General features: G+C 38.1%; 1 non-coding gene across 1 annotated transcript; it reads left to right on the top strand.

The window, feature by feature from the left end:
- Positions 1 to 4410: 4410 nt before the first annotated feature.
- TRNAN-AUU (transfer RNA asparagine (anticodon AUU)) lies at positions 4411 to 4484 on the top strand. Its single transcript has one exon. It is a non-coding gene; the product is annotated as a tRNA-Asn (tRNA).
- The last annotated feature ends 2076 nt before the right edge of the window (positions 4485 to 6560 follow it).

Raw genomic sequence — 6560 nt, 5'->3', positions numbered from 1 at the left:
CTGAGTTTCTCTGAAAAGACTTATGTTAGTTTTTCTTATTTTCAGGGAGGCTGCTGGCAACAGTCTCCCTGCTTCGTGGGACTTAGGGGAGAGAAGTATGACCAACTTCTAGTGAGTTCAATGGCTCTACTTCTGGCAGACAGGACACCATTAGCTCCTGAGGGTGCTGATCGCTGGGTACGCCTAGATGCCCACTCCCGTAGCCTGCCATCACCCCCTTACAGAGCCAGAAGTCAGAAGACAGGCGAGTAGCAGAAGAACAGATGGCATTCTGAGGTACCACGCAGCGAGCGGAATGCTGTGCGCCATGCTCTCACACAAACACAGGCACTGCAGGGTGCAGGGCGTGGGGGGGGCACCCCGGGCAGCATAAATTCCTCACAAAAGGCTGGCAAAAGTGGACATTAGTGCCTGGGCACTGTCCTTACCCCGCCAGCGTAATTAATTATTTGTTTCTGAATGGGACAGAAGCGTGCCATTACAGCGGCGGGGCTTCTTCCTCACCAGCACACCTATAGAGCGTTACAAGTCTATCACTATAGAGTTTATTATTTCCAGACTGTGTACTTTTGACGCTGGGTTGTGAGCTGAAAAATCCCATCTGTCCCTCTGACAGATTTACTGTAGGTCTATCCCCCATAAGCCGATGTGTCTGTGGGTACTTGGTACATGTGTGTCAACATGTCGGTGGCTGAATGTTTTTCCCAAGAGGAAACTATATTAGGAATGCAGACATATGATGGTGGCCCTGTTGGCACCACCAATAACTGACTGGGTGAAAGTTTCAGTAATATCAGAGTGAGGTTGGATAAATCTGTGTCCCAGACACAGACGTAGAGAAAAGATGTGAGGTTCATGGCTATGCTTCTTTTCCCTCAGGCCCCGCAAAAATTTTATTTTGCCCAGTTACTACACACTGATACTGACTCGGATACTGATTCCTATGTCGACCATAATATTTCCTGATTAGATCCAATATTGGCAAGGAGCATTCAGTACATGATTGTGGATATTAAGGACATATTAACTAGAGATGAGCGGGTTCGGTTTCTCTGAATCCGAACCCGCCAGAACTTCATGGTTTTTTTCACGGGTCCGAGCAGACTCGGATCTTCCCGCCTTGCTCGGTTAACCCGAGCGCGCCCGAACGTCATCATGACGCTGTCGGATTCTCGCGAGGCTCGGATTCTATCGCGAGACTCGGATTCTATATAAGGAGCCGCGCGTCGCCGCCATTTTCACACGTGCATTGAGATTGATAGGGAGAGGACGTGGCTGGCGTCCTCTCCATTTAGATTATAAGAGACTGAGAGAGATTTACTGGAGCTGACTAGGAGGAGTACTGTTACTGTAGAAGTGTAGAGACTGAGTGGAGAGAGTTTACTAGTGAGGACAGTGCAGTTTACTTTATAATCCGTTCTCTGCCTGAAAAAAGCGATACACAGCACACAGTGACTCAGTCACATACCATATCTGTGTGCACTGCTCAGGCTCAGGCCAGTGTGCTGCATCATCTATTATCTATATATAATATTATATATATCTGTCTGACTGCTCAGCTCACACAGCTTATAATTGTGGGGGAGACTGGGGAGCACTACTGCAGTGCCAGTTATAGGTTATAGCAGGAGCCAGGAGTACATAATATATTATATAGTGAGTGACCACCAGACACACAGTGCAGTTTATTTAATATATCCGTTCTCTGCCTGAAAAAAGCGATACACACAGTGACTCAGTCAGTCACATACCATATCTGTGTGCACTGCTCAGGCTCAGGCCAGTGTGCTGCATCATCTATTATCTATATATAATATTATATATATCTGTCTGACTGCTCAGCTCACACAGCTTATAATTGTGGGGGAGACTGGGGAGCACTACTGCAGTGCCAGTTATAGAGATCCTGAAGCACTCACTCATCATGGGAAAGTACCAATGTGTTTCTTCATTGGTTGATGGAAGAAACATCTTACAAAAACTCTCCAGATTATTGACTTTTTAAAGTTTTTCTAGGAAACGTTCTTGATGAATGCTTATTAGCCTTTGTCAGTATGCACTTTTTGCAAAGTGTCTCTGTGGTGCAATTGGTTAGTGTGTAAGGCTATTAACCAAAAGGTTGGTGGTTCAATCCCACCCCGGAACGTAATTGACCTTGTGATCAGATTTTGGTGATATTTAAGTAGACAAGTCAAAATTTCAAACCCCCTCTTATTGTGTAGGGTACCTGGCCTTCTCTGATGTAATCAGAGTTAGATTTAATTCAGTGATTTTATAAAAAAAAGCTAGGAAGCACAATTTAGCAGTGGGTTGCAGAGAAAAAAAATATGCTGGCAGAAAAATCCAATTGAGTGATTAAACAGCTCTTTATTTTCTGGCTTTATTTTTATGCTAACAAATTTGTTCTCTGAATAGTGTCCACAAAGCCAAGTCTCTGATTAACACCTTTGTAAGGATGGTTTTTCACCTATTACTAAATTAAACTTGCTTCATTGGAAAGGCAGCAAGATGCATCCTCATTTCAATGTCTACTGAAATAATACAGGTTGACACCAGGAAACATTAACGCCACTGCATCCTTGCTGCTTTCTCATGTGGAAGTCTGTTTAATGTGAAAACAAGGTGATATCTAATTAGCACACAGGTAAGGAATTAAGAAAATCTTTATTTAAGGGTGAAGATGTTTCTCACAAAATCGTTGCCCCAATGCATCATTGAAATTCAAGCTGGAAAGATGATTTTAATATATCACTTGTACATTTTGTATTGCTCTTCTGGTGACAATGTAGTTTGTTTTTGTCAATTACCATTTTAATAATAGGGTAAAGAAAATGAAGTGGATTTTTGAAAGAAAACAAAACTGTCAATATACTATTAAAACAAATTAAAATTGTAAAAGTTATTGTACTTTAAGTAAAAATAAAAGAGCCAAAATATCAATCCCAGTTTTGGAATACTTTAATTAACAAACAAAAAAATGCATATAGCAGAGGATAGTTTCAATCTGCCTACCTCTGGGTTATGGGCCCAGCATGCTTCCATTGCTGTACTCTGCTGCACATGTAAGTGCAAGAGATCCTGAAGCACTCACTCATCATGGGAAAGTACCAATGTGTTTCTTCGTTGGTTGATAGAAGAAACATCTTACAAAAACTCTTCAGATTATTGACTTTATTAAGTTTTTCTAGGAAACGTTTTAGATGAATGCTTATTAGCCTTTGTCAGTACGTACTTTTGCAAAGTGTCTCTGTGGCGCAATCAGTTAGTGTGTATGGCTATTAACCAAAAGGTTGGTGGTTCAATCCCACCCAGGGACGTAATTGACCTTGTTATCAGATTTTGGTGATATTTAAGTAGACAAGTCAAAATTTCAAACCCCCTCTTATTGTGTAGGGTACCTGGCCTTCTCTGATGTAATCAGAGTTAGATTTGATTCAGTGATTTTATAAAAACATCTAGGAAGCACAATTTAGCAGTGGGTTGCAGAGAAAAAGAAATATGCTTGCAAAAAAATCAAATTGCTTGATTTAACAGCTCTTAATTTTCTTGCTTTATTTTTATGCTAACAAATTTGTTCTCTGAAAAGTGTCCACAAAGCCAAGTCTCTGATTAACACCTTTGTAGGGATGGTTTTTCACCTATTACTAAATTAAACTTGCTTCATTGGAAAGGCAGCAAGATGCATCCTCATTTCAATGTCTACTGAAATAATACAGGTTGACACCAGGAAACATTAACGCCTCTGCATCCTTGCTGCTTTCTCATGTGGAAGTCTGTTTAATGTGAAAACAAGGTGATATCTAATTAGCACACAGGTAAGGAATTACGAAAATCTTTATTTAAGGGTGAAGATGTTTCTCACAAAATTGTTGCCCCAATGCATCATTGAAATTCAAGCTGGAAAGATGATTTTAATATATCACTTGTACATTTTGTATTGCTCTTCTGGTGACAATGTAGTTTTTTTTGTCAATTACCATTTTAATAACAGGGTAAAGAAAATTAAGTGGATTTTTGAAAGAAAACTATACTGTCAATATACTATTAAAACAAATTAAAATGGTAAAAGTTATTGTACTTTAAGTAAAAATAAAAGAGCAAAAATATCAATCCCAGTTTTGATTACTTAAATTAACAAAAAAAATGCATATAGCAGAGGATAGTTTCAATCTGCCTACCTCTGGGTTATGGGTCCAGCATGCTTCCATTGCAGTACTCTGCTGCACATGTAAGTGCAAGAGATCCTGAAGCACTCACTCATCATGGGAAAGTACCAATGTGTTTATTCGTTAGTTGATGGAAGAAACATCTTACAAAAACTCTCCAGATTATTGATTTTTTAATGTTTTTCTAGGAAACGTTCTAGATGTATGCTTATTAGCCTTTGTCAGTAGGCACTTTTTGCAAAGTGTCTCTGTGGCGCAATCGGTTAGTGTGTTCGGCTATTAACCGAAAGGTTGGTGGTTCAATCCCACCCAGGGACCTAATTAAACTTGTGATCAGATTTTGGTGATATTTAAGTAGACAAGTCAAAATTTCAAACCCCCTCTTATGGTGTAGGGTACATGGCCTTCTCTGATGTAATCAGAGTTAGATTTGATTCAGTGATTTTATAAAAAACAGCTAGGAAGCACAATTTAGCAGTGGGTTGCAGAGAAAAAAAATATGCTGGCAAAAAAAATCCAATTGAGTGATTAAACAGCTCTTCATTTTCTGGCTTTATTTTTATGCTAAAAAATTTGTTCTCTGAAAAGTGTCCACAAAGCCAAGTCTCTGATTAACACCGTTGTAGGGATGGTTTTTCACCTATTACTAAATTAAACTTGCTTCATTGGAAAGGCAGCAAGATGCATCCTCATTTCAATGTCTACTGAAATAATACAGGTTGACACCAGGAAACATTAACGCCACTGCATCCTTGCTGCTTTCTCATGTGGAAGTCTGTTTAATGTGAAAACAAGGTGATATCTAATTATCACACAGGTAAGGAATTAAGAAAATATTTATTTAAGGGTGAAGATGTTTCTCACAAAATCGTTGCCCCAATGCATCATTGAAATTCAAGCTGGAAAGATGATTTTAATATATCACTTGTACATTTTGTATTGCTCTTCTGGTGACAATGTAGTTTGTTTTTGTCAATTACCATTTTAATAATAGGGTAAAGAAAATGAAGTGGATTTTTGAAAGAAAACAATACTGTCAATATACTATTAAAACAAATTAAAATGGTAAAAGTTATTGTACTTTAAGTAAAAATAAAAGAGACAAAATATCAATCCCAGTTTTGGATTACTTTAATTAACAAAAAAAAATGCATATAGCAGAGGATAGTTTCAATCTACCTATCTCTGGGTTATGGGCCCAGCATGCTTCCATTGCAGTACTCTGCTGCACATGTAAGTGCAAGAGATCCTGAAGCACTCACTCATCATGGGAAAGTACCAATGTGTTTCTTCATTGGTTGATGGAAGAAACATCTTACAAAAACTCTCCAGATTATTGACTTTTTAAAGTTTTTCTAGGAAACGTTCTTGATGAATGCTTATTAGCCTTTGTCAGTATGTACTTTTTGCAAAGTGTCTCTGTGGTGCAATTGGTTAGTGTGTAAGGCTATTAACCAAAAGGTTGGTGGTTCAATCCCACCCCGGAACGTAATTGACCTTGTGATCAGATTTTGGTGATATTTAAGTAGACAAGTCAAAATTTCAAACCCCCTCTTATTGTGTAGGGTACCTGGCCTTCTCTGATGTAATCAGAGTTAGATTTGATTCAGTGATTTTATAAAAAACAGCTAGGAAGCACAATTTAGCAGTGGGTTGCAGAGAAAAAAAATATGCTGGCAAAAAAAATCCAATTGAGTGATTAAACAGCTCTTCATTTTCTGGCTTTATTTTTATGCTAACAAATTTGTTCTCTGAAAAGTGTCCACAAAGCCAAGTCTCTGATTAACACCTTTGTAGGGATGGTTTTTCACCTATTACTAAATTTAACTTGCTTCATTGGAAAGGCAGCAAGATGCATCCTCATTTCAATGTCTACTGAAATAATACAAGTTGACACCAGGAAACATTAACGCCACTGCATCCTTGCTGCTTTCTCATGTGGAAGTCTGTTTAATGCGAAAACAAGGTGATATCTAATTAGCACACAGGTAAGGAATTAAGAAAATCTTTATTTAAGGGTGAAGATGTTTCTCACAAAATCGTTGCCCCAATGCATCATTGAAATTCAAGCTGGAAAGATGATTTTAATATATCACTTGTACATTTTGTATTGCTCTTCTGGTGACAATGTAGTTTGTTTTTGTCAATTACCATTTTAATAACAGGGTAAAGAAAATTAAGTGGATTTTTGAAAGAAAACAATACTGTCAATATACTATTAAAACAAATTAAAATGGTAAAAGTTATTGTACTTTAAGTAAAAATAAAAGAGCCAAAATATCAATCCCAGTTTTGGATTACTTTAATTAAAAAAAAAAAGCATACAGCAGAGGATAGTTTCAATCTGCCTACCTCTGGGTTATGAACCCAGCATGCTTCCATTGCTGTACTTTG

This window comes from Pseudophryne corroboree, unplaced genomic scaffold, assembly GCF_028390025.1.
Source record: "Pseudophryne corroboree isolate aPseCor3 unplaced genomic scaffold, aPseCor3.hap2 scaffold_368, whole genome shotgun sequence".
Lineage (NCBI taxonomy): Eukaryota > Metazoa > Chordata > Amphibia > Anura > Myobatrachidae > Pseudophryne > Pseudophryne corroboree.
Note: the sequence above shows the minus strand (reverse complement) of the source record. Positions and strands in the feature narration are given on the sequence as shown.